Below are 19,046 nucleotides of genomic sequence, written 5' to 3' on the forward strand. Positions count from 1 at the left end.
CATCTATGATTCTCATGACACCCCTGGTAAGACTCCACATGAGAAAGCTACAGTGGTATCTGAAATCTCTTTGGTCCCAGTATCAACACCCTATATATTTTCAAATCTCATGGTTGGGTTTAGTAGAAGAGAAATCATTTGGTGGAGACAACAGATATCCTTAAATCCAGGTCTTATTTTCTCCCTACAACCATGGGGCTACTAGTCTCTTCCATGGTCAAGCTGAAGATGGATTAGGATACTGCAGCAGTGATCATTTGAACATCTATTGTTATGGTAAGTTTACTTATACAACTGTACTTTCAAAATGCAGACAGCTCAGAATGCAGACACAGGTGGGGGCTGGTTTGGCTTAGAGTAAGGGTTAAGTAAGGTGATAGTTTTAGTGTTGTGCATGTTTGTTTGTACATGTTTCAGTGTCTGAACCTGTCTTGTATAGTGTTATGTTACAGAAAAGTTTTTCTAAGGTAAGGTGCAGGATTAGGGGCAGGGATAGGATTAAGGTTGGGGTTAGGGTTAGCATGTATTAGTAAGATGGTGTAAGGAGACGTAACCCTCCCCTGGACTTCCCAGTTACTCAACTGCATACAAATCATATGTAGGAAAACTGGTCTTTTGAATTTTATACTACATTTAATATTGACTCAAACCTTCAAACTGCCAAATAATACTCCATACAAATGATACATATAGATAGCATTCACATAATTTGCATGCAGCACACACCAGTTCACACACAACCCCATTTTGAGCCAATAGAGATACACATCCACATTATTTCATATTTGGTATAAAGCCACCCCCCTAACCCCATGGTGGGAGTGTGCCTTTACACCCTATAACATTAGTATCCCTGGTAACTGTTGACATTATAGAAAGGACAAGACTTCTATTGCCTTAACACAGGCCACATACTGGTTGCATCTCTTATTCCACACTCATAAAATGACCAATTATAAATTCAGCTCCACAGAATACATGTATTATATCATACAAAACATCACTAAACACATTTACATTTGAATATGAGTCACACAATCAAAACATCACCTGTACTATTTATTTATTCATCAGTTCATTCTCTCTCTGCTGGCAGGGTCAGTGGACTAGTCATTGAACCATTTTTAGACACAATTTGGGTACATAAGGCACACAAGCTCAAGCAAAAGATTCCAATCCAATATTTCAAAGTACACAAGTGGAGAAATTTAGGTTATAAAACCTCTGCCTAGGCTAAATTCTTTTGTTGCCTAACAAGCTAAAACCATTTGAAATGCAAACAATTCAAGTAATTAAAGTAATACCAGTAGAGAAAAGTTTCTACAGGAGAAACCTGGCAGTCAGGAGTAGAAAGAGAAGTATGGCCCAAGAACTAAGACTGTAGAAAGCTATGAAAGAAGCAGGTAAAGAAGTGCAATAGATAGTAATTAGTGAAGTGGGTGCAGTCACAGGCCTACTTAAGCTGAGGCACTTTACTGCAATCTTATTAATCCGCAAAGACCTCTCAGACATTCCATCTGCAAAAGCTATCTTCAGCAAACCCATAACCATTCAACCAAAACAACACGTAACAAACCACACATACAGCCACACCCAGTGGAGTGTCTACTACCTAACCCATAAGGCAAGATAATACCAATCTCCAGGACTCTAATCATAGAGGACTCCATTGCATGACACACTGATGATACTCCACTCACCAGGCTGAATAAGGAAAAAGTAATGGTCACTTGCCTATCAGGGACCAGGAAACAACAGTTTACACATTCACTCAAGTAACTGCACTACAGGTACCAGTATGATTTACTCAAAGTCCATGTAAATGTAAATGACATACTCTCTAGACTATATGAAGAGAGAGATATTATGGAGCTCTTGGACTATTTTTCACAGGCTTGTATGTGCCTAGCTGCCTAGCATTGAGCAGTACTATCTCATCAAGGATGATGCCACAATATGAACAGAGGATGATTGACTTTAAACTGGCTTATGTTTTAGTGTCATTCTAGGGGAATACAATATTTTTCATCTCGAGAGGGCATGGTTAACAAGCCTTGTTGCTTTGCTCAGGATGGTCTGCACCTGTCTCCTCTAGGGTTTTAAATATTGGCTAAAGCATTGTCCTTTCTAATATAGCCTTTTTTTTAAGCAATGCCAAATTGGCAAACCTTCTAACATCGTAAAATCTACCCAAGGAAATCTACAGGTGCTGCTGCTCAATGCCTGGAGTCTAATCAAGAAGCTCCACTCCCTCCGAGCTTGCCTTACCTTGGAGAATGCAGACATCTCAGAAGTTACCGAGACATGATTTAAAGCCACAGAGAGTAACTTCCACATGTTTAGATCAGTAACTACACTGACAAGGGCTAAAGGTGGAGGTGTCTCAGGATACATCAATAACAAGCACACCTCAAGGTTGGTTAAACAAGATGATGTACTGGAGTCCCTCCATGTCCAGATTACCATGCACAAAATCCCATACTATATTCTAGTAGGCTATAGTTCACTATCTATGTCGTGAGAAACCCATATCTCATAATTAGACTTACTGGGGATACCCACCATTCAACTAAAGGACATAATCATGTGGAACTTTAATTACCCCTCTATAAACTGGACTTTAATTATGCTCTATAAACTGGGAATTCCACATAACCCCAAGTTTGCTGGCACAGAGATTCCTAGACTTTGTAAATATAAACACCTTGGATGAGTTAATGCATATGCCTACTAGAGATGCAAACATATTGGACTTGGTACTCACAAATACGGGGAAATATGACACCTCCCTTTAGTGTTGTGTCCTCTGCTGTGCCTACCAAAAGTACATCCAAATCTAGCTCAGAAAACAGGCCATACTGGTGGAATCCAAAATTAAACAGAACAGTACAACATAAGAAAAGAAAAAGAAAAATTGGGAAGTGCAGTGCTAAAATAAAGATAAAAATTCTCCTATCAAACTGAACAGACAAATAAGAGGACTGATTAAGTCCAATAAAACAGATTTAGAGGTAAAGATATTACCGCATTATAAGGACAATCATAAAGGTCTTTTTTAGCTAAGTCCAAAACCTCAAAGGCAGCATAAAACAGTGTGCTGAACTGTTAATATACTGAGTCACATTCATGGAAATGGGAGATACAGCAAATCTTCTGGCTGATAAATTCACCTCCACCTTTACCCTCACTCATACTCATAACATGCAGGAAATACCACATAACATGTCCCCTCCAACTATCAGAAGGGAGCAGGTTTTAGATGTACTCCTTAAGGTAAAAAATACAGCTTTGATGGGCCCTGATAATATCTGAGGATGCCTCCTAACTATCCTGAAATATGACCTGTCAGGGTCACTGAAATCGTTATTCAGCTATAGCCTCTGCATAGACTTCATGCCACATGAATAGAAGACTGCAACAGTATTCCCTCTACTCAAGGGATGACCGTCAATGCATCCCAGGAACTACAGACCCAGTAGTCTGACTAGTCTCATATGCAAAGCCATGGAAAGAATTATCTTAGAAATGATTAACAAGGACATGAGTATATTTATTTATGTATTTATTTATTGATTGATATTTGATTACTGGGAAAGTCTGACTGGGTATAAGTCCATTTTCTGCAGAGAAAAGTTCCAAATTATTCCAAAACATTTTAAGAAGAAGAATTTTAAAATATTCAGAAATAAAATTTAAACATCTGTGGTTTAAATAATTTAACAAATTATACATAATGTAAAAACATCCATTAAAATCGATACAAGGTATATGACAATCATTTAAAATTTAGAGAAATTTTAGACAGTTTCTAGTGGAATTAAAGATAAGTTAGTCCAATACAAATAGGAATTGCAATTAAAAGTGAGGGAAAAACAGGTGTATCATATATTTAGAAAGTCAGGGAAGAGAATTAGATAGCAGTACATAAGTAAGTGAAGAAGGGAGAGTAAAAAAGTATAAGGAATGAAAAGATACCTGCTCACATTTAGGGATGTAGTTTATCCTAGATTTGAGCAAGAAGAGAGCCCAATTTTAGCCAGGGAGTCATTTAGAGTGTTTTTTGACAGATGGCAGGGAAGGTATACCCTGATGGATACAAGTACGGAGTTCCACGTCTTAGGATCATAGAATCATAGGAAGTTACTAGGCTATTATAGGTTCATAGGTTCATACTAGGCTATCTGCCCTAGGGCATTTATAAGCCTAGCCAGAGTGTGTTTGGCTTTCGCCACCCATTTTAAATTAATTTTGCTATGCCCTTTTTTGAGGTTAGTATACTGTGCCTCTGTCTAACAGTGACACAGAAGTGATACCCGGGGTAAACCTACGATCCCCCATCCACTCATCAAGATTCCTCTTGAAGAGAGTCAATGAGGGACTCTGCCTAACCTGGACTGGGATTTTATTCCAGAGTGAAGGGAGCCTCTGGGTTATGAATCTGTCCCTCCAGCATGTCCTATTTATTTCAGTGCTGAGGTTCAAGTCTCTTGAGTGTGTAGCTCAATGGGATTTGGATTTTCTGAGGTGCAGCATGTCCATTAATTCCGGGTTGGACATGGCTTTATATGTCAGGCACAGATCGCCTCTGAGCAGGCGGTATGCCACTGAGTAGAGCTGGAGTTTCTTTAACCGGGCAGCATATGGCATCTGTTTGAGCCCTTTGATCCTCTTGGTGAGGTACATTTGGGGTCTTTCCAGTTGCTGCAGGTGTCTGGTAAGGTACATCCCAAAAGGGGCATTGTACTCAACTATGGGCCTGATGAGGGATGAGTAAAGAGGCACGATGACCTCCCCTGATCTAGATGTGAATCCCTTCATGATTAGGTGGGCTATATAAAATGTTTTTCTAACCACTTTGGCCACGTGGTTGTCAAATGAGAGATTGCTATCAACTTGGTTCCCCAGGTCCCTAATTACTTCTTCCATACTTAATGGATTACCACTTATGTGGTAATTTGTGGGCACGTTGTTTTTGCCAAAGGGGATGACTATACACTTTTTGGCATTTAGCTTGAGGCCATGGCTCTGGCACCAGTTGTCTGTTTCTATGAGGCACTTTTGGAGGATGCTTGTGTCAGCTGGAGAGTCGATTATGGCACCCAGTTTGCAGTCATCTGCGAACTTGGTCAGCCACAGTCCTTCCATGTTGGCCTGTACCTCTGAGAAATATATACCGAACAAGAGAGGTCCCAGGACTGAGCCTTGTGGGATGCCACTTGTAACTGGTTTGGAGTCTGACATGGCTCCAGCAATTCTAACCATGTGGGTTCTGTCCTTGAGCCAGTTTGCAACCCATCTAGTGACATAGGGGTTTATATTTAAGCTGGTGAGCTTATCTATAATGCCCGAGTGGGGTATTGTATCGAAGGCTTTTGCGAGGTCCAGGTAGGCTGTGTGGACCACCTTCCCCTCGTCAATGGCCTTGGTGACTGTTTCAAAGAAATCGACCAGGTTTAACAGGCAGGATCTGTCCTTAACAAAGCCAAGCTGGGTAGGATCCAGTGTCTGTAGGTCCCCAATATCTTTATTTATAAGGTCCATGATGATCCTTTCCATAGCTTTGCAGACCAAGCTAGTCAGGCTTATGGGGCGATAGTTTCCAGGATCCGTTGAGGCACCACCTTTGTGGAGAGGGACCACCGTTGCTGTACGCCACTCTTTGGGTACATATCCTGTAGTAAGGCTGAGATTGAACAGTAGTTTTATGTTTGGGTTTAGCTCTTCTTGGAGTTCATGTAGGACGCAGCCCGGGACACCGTTTGGTCCCATTGATGCTGTGTTTTTTGCTTTGGAGAGGGCGGCTCTTACCTGAGCATCTGAGATGTCAGGGGGGCAGCACTCTGCTGGGATAGATATTTGCCCTTTTGGTGGGAGGGAGTTTGCGCTGAACCTGTCAGCTAGGATGTTGGCAATGTCTGTGGGTTCGGTGTATTTTTTGTCATTTTGGACTAATTCTGAGCATATCTGGAAATCCCACCCAGGTTCCTAACATAACTAAAGAAAGCCTTGTGATTATCCTTAGTGTCCTGTGCAATTTTTATCTCGAAGCTGGCCTTAGATGATTTTATGAGTGCCCATAGTTTTTTGCTTATACTGATCAGAGATGCCTTCCTTTTTGGGATTTTGCTCTATCATGTAGTAGCTTCCTCCTTCTATTGTATAGTTTGTTTATGGCTGGGGTTCAGCAGACAGGATGCCTGCCTTTGGAGGATTGGGTCTTGGTTTTATTTGGGATTGCATGATCCATGCATTCCTGAAGGTGTTCATAGAATGCGTTTATAAAGGATTCTGCGGTCTGGGCCGTATTGAGGAGTGTGAAATTTGCTTTAGAGAAGTTTTTCACTGTGGTTTTTTGGGCAGGGGGTGGGGTCGGGATGTGAATATCCAGTGAGATTAGTTTATGGTCTGATCTTACCAGTGAGGGATACACTTCTGGTCTGGAGCATAGAGTCCCCATGTTGGTGATGATCAGGTCCAGAATGTTTTCCCCTCTTGTGGGAGTGGTAACACGTTGTTCCATAGCATTTGAGTTTATAAATTCTAGGAACCTTTGGGCTAGGGTGTTGGAGCTAGAGTAATGCTCCCAGTCTATGTTTGGGTAGTTGAAGTCACCCAATATAATGGTGTTTGGAGAGACCTTCATATTTTCCAGTGTTCTCAGGAAGGCCGAGTGGAGTTCCTGGGTTTGGGAGGGTGGTCTGTAGCAGGCTATAAACTGGAAGGCAGTTTTACCCACTGTTAGTTGTACATGGATAGTCTCTGATGCTTCGTGCTGTGCCACCAACCTGGAGGTGTGGGTATCTTTGACGAATATTGATACTCCCCCTCCTTTTGTGGTTCGGTCCAAGTTTTGGGGCCGAAAAGCATGGTATGAGGTATAACCTGGTACTGCTGGGGTGCTCTTGGGAGCCTTGAACCAGGTTTCTGTTACTGCACGGATATCGATGTTCTCCATGCTAAGGAGAGTTTCGAGTGCATGCATCTTGAGGTTTAGACTTCTGGCATTGAGTAGCATTACTCTTAGTTTCTTATCCCTTGTGATACCTATGGTGGTGGGTTTGTCTTTTGAGCCTTGCCTAAAAAAGGCACTATGGGGGTAGCAAGAGCCTTTGCCAATATCCGAAAGCCCAGGGGTGATAGGTGCAAGCCGTCCCTAGCGAAGCATCGTGGCTTGTCGAGCATGTCATCCCAGGCTGACAGGCATTGTATCCCCTTTGAATGACACCAATACTTAAGCCAATTGTTGAAATTGATCATCTTGTCTTCATATTGTGGCATCATTCTTGGTGAGGGTAAGATTCTACTCAAGGTCAGGGTCATACCGGCCTGGGCTACATGCTCAGAGAGCTCCTCTATGTCTCTTTTCATGTAATCCAGGGAGGTACGTCTCAGGTCATTCACACCAGCATGGAAAATGACTGAGTCATATTTGTACTTGCCTTGGAGTGACCTGAGTGCTTGTGTTATGTAGCCCTGAGGCCCTTACAAGCCTTGCCAAGAATTTATCCCATGCTCCGACAAGTCAACACCTGATGCCCCTATCTAACAGGGACACAGATGGAATCGCAGGGGTGTATTTTCTGTTTCCCATCCAGTTATCCAGGTTGCGCTTAAAAAGGCTTAATGATGTACTCTTCTTGACATGTAGAGGGAGTCTATTCCACAGAAAGAAGAGTCTCTGGGACACAAGTCTGTCCTGCCAACAAGTCCTGTCCTATTGATGTCACAGACCAGGTTGAGGTTGCCGGTCTGGGTTACTCGAGTGGAGCTTGATTTGCGGATATGCAGCAGTCCCATCAAGGTGGGGTCTGAAATTGCTTTGTATGCCAGACAGAGGTCACCTAAGAGGAGTCTGTATGACACTGAGTAGAGTGAGAGGGCTTTTAGCCTATCTGTGTAGGGTAGATGTTTGAGGCCCTAGATTCTCCTGGTGAGGAACCTCTATGGTGTCTCCAGCTGATGCATGTGCTTTGTGAGGTACATGCCAAAAAGGGCATTGTACTCAATAATGGATCTTATAAGGGAAGAATACAGGGATGTTATGACCTACTTGTCTCTGGATGAGATACCCTTAGTAATGAGGTGGGTCATGTAGAAAGCTTTCCATGCAATGGAGGTAACATGCTGGTCAAAAGTCAGTTTGTAATCAACCTTGGTGCCCAAGTCCCTCACAAATGATTGTGTGCTTAGGATCTTGTTATTAATGTGATCATTTGTGGGGGCATCCCTCTCTCCAAAGGGAAGGGTGATGCATTTTTTGGCATTCAATTTGTGACCATGTTTCTGGCACCAGTTAGTTGTTTGGGTGAGACCCTCTTGGACAATGTCCACATCACTAGGGAAATTGATGAAAGTGCACAGCTTGCAGTCATCTGCAAGCATGGTCAGCCATAGCCAACTGGTTTTGGCCTGCACCTCAGGAAAATATATCTCAAACAACAGAGGCCCCAAGATCCCTAGGGTACACTGCTCATTACAGGTCTACTGTTTGAGGTGGCATCCCCTATTTTGACTAGTTAAATTCTATCAGTGATCCAGTTTGCTATCTATCTGGTAACATATGGATTGATGTCTAGTTGAGAGGGTTTATCTATTATGCCTGAGTGGGGAATAGTATTAAAGGCTTTGGCCAGGTCAAGGTAGGCAGTGTACACAATCTTCCCCTCATCCATGGCTTTGGTGACTGTCTTAAAGAAGTCAACCAAATTTAACAGACCTGACCTCCCCTTGATGAAACCAAACTGTGTAGGATCGAGTGTCTGGAGGTTGCCAATGTCCTTGCTAATGAGGTCTGTGATAATCCATTCCATGGCTTTGCAGATCAGGCTAGTAAGCTGATGGGTCTATAATTTCCTGGATCAGTGGACACTCCACCTTTGTGCAAAGGGATGACAATGGCTGTCCTCCACTCAGCTGGGACAAAGCCAGTATTCAGGCTTTGGTTGAATGGGGTGCCTAATGGTGCTTACCTTATGTGAGTAGAGACAATGCCCTGCAGATTTGCTAGGTTTGTATAGATAGCAGTGTGGATCACAATGACTGACTGGGAACATAGTTGTGTAGAATGTTTTTAGTGCTGGACAGGCAGATGGATGCTGGATAATCTTATAGCTGGCAAGAAGTTGTGTATGTTAGTTGATGTGGCAGTTCTAACCAATTTAGGCTTTTCAGTGATATACAGTAGTGAGTTCTGAAAGGGGAATGTACTGCAAATTTAGCAACTTTGTTATATCATTGTTCACGTTTTAATTTTTGTGAAGCCTAGTGGTTAGTAAGGATGGGAGCATCATAACAAAGACTGGGGAGGAGATAAGTAGTGACAAGTGTAGTTTTGGTTGTGTCAGTGAGAAAGTTTTTGGCTCTGTAAAACATCACTAGTTTTTAATGAGTTTTTCATATGCACTTTTGTAAATGCAGGTCAAATGTAGATTTATCATCCACTATCACCCCTAATAGTTTACTTTGAGAAGAGACTTCAATGGTTGTAGTATCAAGAGGGAGGACTTTAAATTTTGCTTTTCTTTTTTTTCATGAGAGATGTTATTTGGGGACCAAAGTAGTGTTTTGGTTTTATTTGGGTTAAGCATGAGTTGTGAGTTATGAAGCAATGTCTCAGTGGCTGTTAAAGCTCCCTGAGTAATTTTTTTGGAGCTGCACCTTGTTGTCAGATGTGCAAATCAGAGTGCAATCATCTGTGTATTGTATTAAGGTGGCCTGTTGAGTAGAAGCATTGAGGGTGTTGGTGAAAATGTTAAAGAGGAGGGGACCAAGGATAGAGCCTTGTGGTACACCAGTGGTGACTGGGAGGTAAGGAGACACCATAGATTGCCTTTTAATGATTGATACCTATTGGAAAGGCAGCTTTTGAACCAGAGAAGGATGGGCTGAGAGAAAACTAGTGAGGACATTTGAAGTAGAACTTTGCTGTGACAAACAATGTCAAAGGCTGTAGACAAGTCCAGAAATAAGGAAGTTTGCCATTATCTTTAGCTTTATTAACAGTGTATATATAGGTGAGAAGGACAGTGTTAGTGCTATAGGAAGGATGGAATCCACGGTGTGTAGAATATAATTGTTCTTTTGGCAGGAAATAGTCTAGCAATAGTTTTTGAATACAGTTTAAAAAAATAAAGTATTTTGGTGAAGGGTGATAAGATTGTTATAGGTGTATGGTTATTACTGTGTGTTGAATGTCCTCCTTTGTGCAGAGGGATTTGTGACTTTTTACAGAGAAAGAGAATGTGGCATTCCTGGACTGACCTATTTATAACAACTGAGAAAGGATAGACAGTGCTATTGGCTGCTGTTTTCAGGTGCTTGCTTAGAAGGTCATCAGCTGAAGAAGAGCACATTTAAGTTTGTTTATGAGCAGTTTTACATAGGTTGTGGCATAGATTTGAAGATGAAAGTGGATGTGGTGATATGTCGCTGTTGAGCAGGGTCAGGATTAGATGTTGAGGAATCCCTAGTTAGAAATGCTATACTATCTATAAAAGAAGAGTTGAACTGCATTGCAGTTTCTAGTGGTGCGTTATCGGAAGAGGGGTCTGAGGTTCATTTTTGGACAGGATGTCAGATTTCTTCAATGACTGTCTAAAAAGTATTTAGGGTTGTGTTTAGTACTAATCTTAAAGTTATTATAGTATAGCTTTATGTCTTTGTTTATGTGTCTTTTAGTACAATTGTGAAGCATTCTGAAGTTTTCAAGATATTGAGGTGTTTTATATTTTTCCATTCTTTCCATGCTTTTTCTCTATCATGCATCAGCATTCTACACTTTTTGGATTGCCAAATTGCATTATTTGCTTTCATTCTCTGCCTTCTAGGAGGTGCAATCATCCGTTCAAATTAAAATTGAGATCATCAGTTCATAGCCAGAATAAAGCAATTAACAAAGAGATGCCAGTAAGACAGGTTGTCTGCCATTTCCTGAGACAAAAAAACAGGCGTATGCACTATAGTCTAATGGTTAAGCAAAAGATAACAGTGGCCAACTTAGTAAGAGGTCCATAGAGTACACAGGCTATTTCTTAGAGATTTTCAATCACAGAGCAGACAGAGCTCCTGCAATACTGAGGTCAGATGTAGTGACCGCAGGCTATTAAACACTGACAAAATTTTCATTAAACTTTTAGCTGTAGGGCCTTATGGCAAAGGTGCTGCAAAATCAAGGTCAGATGTAGTGACCGCAGGCTATAAAATAAGCAGAGCCCTTCCCTAACACCATTTAAGAACAACCTGTACCAGTGGATAGAAAACTGAAATTCACCCTGGTCTGACATTTATTTCTCAGATGGAAAGAGACTGTCATTAAATCGTAACTAACCCTGCCCTAACTAACATGCACCCTTTAAAATAAACTCTAAGGCACAATAACTTGTGGGATAAAATGTATTCTCCAAAATAGTTAATGTAGGTTATAAGGCTTTGGTTTTAGTGGGAACTATAGTCATTATTAAACTTACTGGCAAGCACGCTGCTAGGGAGACCTGCAAAAATAATCTCATCCATTTTAAATCTTCTGTAGACCTTCTTCTTTAACAAGCAACTTTATCTCCTACCCATTCCATTTCATTTTAAATATTTGCAAACCGTAGGCAGTAAAACAGATCAATGTAATGTAATACAAGAATGCAGATTTCTTAGGCAGCATTTTAACAGCAAAATGAGTCTTCTACTGTAAATCTTTTAATTTTTACATTTAAACAACTCTCTAATAGGCAGTCTTAATCTTCGGAAGGTTTGTCTTTGGATTTTAAGAATATAAGTAATCTCTGATAAGTACAGGTTTGCAAATGGAGAGATAACTTTCTTTCAAATTTTGCTTGTAAATCTGTATTTAGGAAACTAGTTTACCTACTATTTATGAACCAGAGTGAGAGAAATTTTTTCTTGGATCCATCATGCATCTTGAGGACTGGCACTATCTGGTCCATTCACACTCGGTTCACTCAGGCTCACTCTGCTCCCCCACCCCCCATTTCCCACCCACATTGCTATACCTACATTTACCTTAAACTAGCCACTTCCACTATCTCAATTATCCAATGACAGAGCTACTTCTTAAATCCAATTAAAAAAATATCCTAACTGCCTAATCCTTTTACAGCTGTTATCAATGTCTACATATATATTAAGTCCTCCAACTCACACTTATGCAATCCAACAACACCTTAACAGACTACCAGAAAAGTATCTCATTACCAATTCATATTTTAAACTAACACCAAAACTAAATTACCCAAACCTCACCTACAGTATACTAGCAAGTAGAAACCAATTTCTAATCTTAGTCATCAACCAAGCCACGTTAATCAATGTATTTTAAATTCACTGAAATCCACACATACTGCTTCAACACTTCACAAATTAATACTATACAGATGCAGAATTATTTACACCCTAGTCATATGTTCAACACTGCTCATCTTACTTATGGCAGCAGCCCATTTAACCTCCTACCATACGTATCTGTACACTCGAACCTCCACTAACACAATCCCCTTCAAATCCCCAGAACAAAAAATACCCCAAACTATCCTGATATCACTTAAAATTTACAACATCAGATCTACTGATCCAGCTTCATTTACTACTCTCTCCCTCAACAATCTTTTCCACCATTTCCCTAAAATATGGTAAAATCATAGTTAAATTCCATAATCTGGTGTCTCATATAGCAATCCAAGTCATTCTTAGTGATGATACCCACCCTAACCCTGGCCCCAGAACTAATACAACCCTTCCCAATATACAACCCATCACTATGCCCCAAAGTTTTCTAAACGTCCCTAGAAAAGGATCCAGTTTTTTTTATTACTTAATATCAACATCAGAAATATTCTTAACAATGTCCAAGAATTACATGTTACCATTTCCCTTTACTCTCCAGACATCACACTAATAGAAATATGGCTAAAACCAGACATAAAAAATAATGAAATTATACCTCCAGGGTACAATATTCTAAGATTAGATAGAGCAAACAAAAGAGGTGGTATCTCTATAATATTTAAAAATAACCTCACCTTAAAGCCCATAAATTAAGTCCTCCCTGACTTCAATAATGCAGAAATTATGTTTACTAAACTTACAATAAACAACAGAAAACACTTAAATATAGTAGGTCCCTACATCCCATCTGGTTATAACATTCCCACTGTTGAACATATTCTGCAGTGGACATCTAATTCTTTACCACAGTAGACAATTATCATGGGTGATTTCAACACTGGCTGGAGTAGTCAAAGTCCAACTAATCACATAAACCTCCATGGCTTCACTCAAATAATTCATTCTCCCATGAGAGTTGACAAAACATCAAAAAGACAGTCCATCTTGGACTGGATCCTAACCAACAGACCCATTCTATCACTATACTCAGGTTGTCACCCTGACACCCTTAGTGCCCATCTCTTGACTTCCTTCTACAACACCATGTAAAGCCAACAAAACTCAACACATATCACAAAATTCGTAATAAAAAAAGCTTTTGACCCCAAGAGTTCATTTCCACCCTTAAACACTGTAATTGGTCCACACTCAATGATCTCCTTCTAGATGAAGCCACGGCGTATTTTAACACTGCATTCTTTGCTATCTTGGATAAAGTAGCTCGCCCCAGGAAAACAAGAATAAAATCTAATTTTGCACCATGGTTAACAAGAGAGACAGGATCACTAATAAACAGAAGAGATAAAGCATGGGAAATATGGCAAACAAACAAACATATCTCAAACTAAGAAATAAGGCAAAATGACAAATTAGACAAGACAAACCAAACCATTATAATGATATTCAATTAAAACACAATAATCATCCTCGAAATGTTTGGTCAGCAGCTAAAAACATCTTACAACCTGGACAGGTTAGCACACCTTCTACTTCTACTTCAATACTAAAGAAAGTATTGCCTTCAATTTAATAAATATTTCATTGAATCCATCTTAGCCCTTACTAAAAACAACTGCTCTTCTCCACCGCGACCCCATTCAACATTATGTCTAGACAGCAATACCTTCTCCTTTCAACCTGTCCATATTGATGCTATAAAAAATACCTAAAAAAACTTAAGCCAACTACCCTCTCAGCTGATCAATTACCAGCAGAGTATCTTAAAATTTCTGCTGACACCATGCCTATCCTGCATCCATCCTTATCAATAGATCCATTTCTGAAGAAAAAATCTCTAGTATTTGGAAAATATCACATATAATCCCATTGCACAAAGGTGGAAACTCAACCAAATTATCCAACTATTGCCGTATAGCAATCTTATCACCATTATCCAAAATTTTAGAGCTGCATTCATTCTCAATTACTAAATTATCTCTTAACTAACAATCTCCTATCTTACACTCAGCATGGATTTCAACCAAAACATAGCACCACAACTGCCCTGATGTCCTTCGCTAACACTGTTAATCAGCAGAGAAATGATGGTAATCTAGTATCTTCTATTTTTCTCCATCAATCCAAAGCTTTTGATACTGTCTCTCATAACAAGCTCGCAAAGGCACTTTCTGAACTCAAACCTAACCATTCTGCACTTGCATGGTTTTAAGATTATTGATCTGGATGCCAGCAGGCTGTAAAATGGCAACAAAACCTCTCTCCTCTACTGGGAGTTCCTCAGGGATCTTTCCTTGGTCCTCTTCTCTTCACCATGTTTACTAACAATATTCACACCTCTTTCCTACATGCATCTCTAGTTCAGTACACATATGATTCAACTGTAATATATGCAGCTGCAACACTACAACTTCAGCATTTAACTCAGCAGTCCTTCTCAGCAGTAAAATCTTGGCTAGGTAATGCAGAACTTATTCTTAACCCCAACAAGACTAAACTCATGCTTTTTCACCCCACTAGAGCCAGTGACCCTCCCCCATTTTTCAACATCTCATCAACTAACAATACAATTATTTCTCCAGTATCCCATACTAAACTTCTTGGGGTCATCATAGACAGTAACCTGACTTCAGTTCAGACAATAAAGAAAGTCCATAAAAAACTCAGTACCTTTCACAGAAATAATTTCTAGCAAATAGCACAATAGCAACCATTGCTAGAACTCATTTTATCTCTAACCTCCTATAAATTTCTCCATTACTCACTAACCTAAATAAATCAAATTTAAGTAAACTTAACATCTGCTACAATAAAATAGCAAAATTTGCCACCAAATCAAACTATAGCTCCCACCATTGTCTATCACTAAGACAACTCACCTGGTTAAAACTGCCCAGTCTCCTAACCTACCAAACAAAGGACCACGGCCCATCAATTACTTAATCAACCAGAAAGAACTCCTGCCCGACAGAACCTACTACCTACAGTACCAACCAAGTCTTGAGATCCACAAACAAATCACTATGAAAGATATCCAAAGCTAAAAACTCTGCTGGAGAATCATTATACTCCAATTGTATATCCAAAATCTGGAATTTTCTGCCCCAAAAAATAAAACTATCTCTTGGACTACAAGATTCAAAAAGATACTTAAAACCCATCTAACTAACATATGGATATGTTCTTGCACTAACTCTGGTTAAGAAAGCCTATCCATCCATGAATCTGTAAACATTATTTACCATTCTTTATTTTTTTCTTTTGTGTTCTACTCTATAAGCATTCCAGTTTTACCTGCAAATCAACACTACTTTGTAAATTGATGTAAACTGTCAAATCCTATACATACTATTCCACATATCTGTAAACATTTGTATTCTTATATTATTATATTTCAAATACGCACTATTTCTTGTTTTTGGTTTCTATAAATCTAGATATATATATATATACGTATATGTGCATATGTATATATATATATATATATATATATATATACGTATATGTGTATATGTATATATATATATATATATATATATATATATATATATATATATATATACGTGTGTGTGTGTTTGTGTGTGTATGTATCTATCTATATATATATATATATATATATATATATATATATATATATATATATATATATAGATATATATATATATATATATATATATATATATATATATATAGAGTTCCCCTTTATAATCTCGAAATACTGAAATCTTGAATTTCAGTATCTCGAAACTATAAAGTCGAACGGCCCACAGTCCTGAAACACACAATCACGAAAAATACAATCCCGAACATACACAAACCATATACCACACAACACGTACACCATTCAGTCCACAACACACAAACTACACAATCCTACACTACATCCATGCAGGGGGGCAAGCCCCCCTGCATCCCCCCATGTAGGGGGCTGCACACGCCCCACACACCCCCTACTTATGTATATCAACTCAGAGATTGTACTAACAGTAAATAAATGCATTACTCACACGCAGACATTCCACACTCCCTCGCACACACACACCCACACCCACACACGCACACACACACACACACACACACACACACACACACACACACACACACACACACACACACACACACACACACACACACACACACACACAATCACACACATACAATCACACATATATAAATACAAACACATCCAACACTTACACTCATACTTTCACCTCCCTACCCTAACCCACACGCACAACTTACAAAAACACTCACATACACTCACTTACGTTCACTTCCATAAAACATCATGGCAAAACACTGCCCATCCCGTTGCTGCACTGCATAAGTGCGGATTTGAGATATTCTTGTTTGCACTTATGCACTTTCGACATTTTTGGTTTTCGCCTTTACGGTCCCAAGATACTGAAATTCGAGATTTCAGTATTTCGGGATTGTAAAGGGGAACTATATATATATATATATATATATATATATATATATATATATATATATATATATATATATATGTATACTGTGTTGTGTGTGTGTGTGTGTGTGTGTGTGTGTGTGTGTGTGTGCGTGTGTGTGTATATATATATATATATATATATATATATATAGATATATATATAGATATAGATATATATATAGATATACTGTGTCACATAGTTCACAACACCAGTGTGCCACCCAGCAACAGCCCCTAAGGCAAGACAACATACCTAACACTTTAGTCATAGGTGACTCTATAGTCCGTCACACTGATGTCCCACTCAGGAGAAAATTACAGTCAGCTGCCTGTCGGGTGCCAGGATCCGCCACATAACACATGCACTCAAGTCACTCCACAACAAGTACAAATATGACTCTGTCATTGTCCAGGTTGGAGTGAATGACTTGAGACGTATCTCCCTGGACTACATGAAAAGAGACATGGAAAAGCTCTCAGATCATGTGGCCCAGGCAGGTATGACCCTAGCCCTGAGTAGCATCCTGCCTTCACCCAGAATGATACCACAATATAAAGACAAAATGATTGACTTCAACAATTGGCTAAGCTTCTGGTGTCATTCAAAGGGGATCCAGTATCTGTCTGCCTGGGACAACATGATCGACAGACCATGATGCTTTGCCAGGGATGGTCTGCACCTGTCGCCCCTGGTATTCAGGTTACTGGCTAAGGCTCTTGCCACCCCATATAGTGCCTTTTTTAGGCAAAGTTCAAAGGACAAAACCACCACCGTAACAGGTACAAGCATGCAAAATCTGAAGGTAATGCTACTCAATGCTAGAAGTCTAAACCTCAAAATGTACTCTCTCGAGGCACTCCTACAAATGGAGAACATCGATATCTGTGCAGTAACTGAGACCTGGTTCAAGGCTCCAGAGAGCACCCCTGCAATACCAGGCTACAACTCTTACCACACTTTTCGGCCACCAAACCAGGACCGAAACAATAAAGGTGGAGGAGTGTCAATATTCACCAAGGATATTCACACCACCAGGCTAGTTTCCCAACACAATGCGTCTGAAATTCTCCAGGTGCAACTAACACTAAATAAGACTGTAATCCAAATTGTAGCTTGCTACAGATCCCCCACCATACCCCAAGATTCTCACTACACCTTTCTAAACATACTGGAAAATATTAAGATAGAACCAAACACCCTAATACTGGGTGATTTTAACTACCCTGCCATTAACTGGGAAAACTACTCATGTACCAACACCTTTGCCCAACGGTTCTTGGAATTCATAAATTCCAACGCCCTGCATCAACTAATCCATAGTCCCACCAGGGGCTCCAATATCCTAGATCTGGTCATTACCAACTTGGGAAATTGAGGCTCCACACCTATGGTCACCCCCTCGTTAGTCAGGTCTGACCATAAGCTAATCACCCTTAACATCCACATCCCACCCCCATCCCCCAGTAAGGAAATTGCCATAAAAAACTTCTCCAAAGCCAACTTCATGCTACTCAAGTCAGAAGTGACAAACTTTATGACACCCATGCAGACGGGAACTGAAAGTTCAACTGCTATGAATCGTGCCATCCCAAATAGAACCAAGATGCTTTCATCCAAAAAAAGGAAGCCACTCCGGTGGTCCCCTGCCATAAACAAACTTTACAACAAAAGGAAAAAACTGTTGCAGAAAAGAGAAAAATCCCAGGATGCAAAAAACTCCCTTACCAGCCTCATTAAGAAACTGAGATCCCTCATAAAATCCTCCAAAGCTAGTTACGAAAATAAAATTACCAAAGATTCCAAAGACAACCACAAGGCATTCTATAACTATGTCAAGAATCTAAATGGCAATTTTCAGATCTGCTCTGAGCTAAAACAGAATGGCATTAAATATACTGATCCCAAGGATATTGCCAATATCCTGGCAGATCAATTCAGTGCCAACTTCACCCCCCTCTCACCCCCTAAATGGCCCATCTCAATACTGGAAGATTGCCGAATTCCAGTAATAATGGCCACACAGGTAAAAAATGCACTCTCCAAAGCTAAGAATCCAGCATCCATGGGACCAGATGACATCCCGGGCTGTGCACTACATGAACTACAATATGAACTGGCACCTCACCTAAGTGTCATGTTTAATCATAGCCTCACCTCAGGCTTCATGCACACAAAGCGGCGCAGAGCTACAGTTATCCCACTCCACAAGGGGGGATCCACATTGGATTCTGGAAACTACCATCC

Source organism: Protopterus annectens, chromosome 10.part0, assembly GCF_019279795.1.
Source record: "Protopterus annectens isolate FY-2018-M chromosome 10.part0, PAN1.0, whole genome shotgun sequence".
In the NCBI taxonomy this organism is placed as follows: domain Eukaryota; kingdom Metazoa; phylum Chordata; order Ceratodontiformes; family Protopteridae; genus Protopterus; species Protopterus annectens.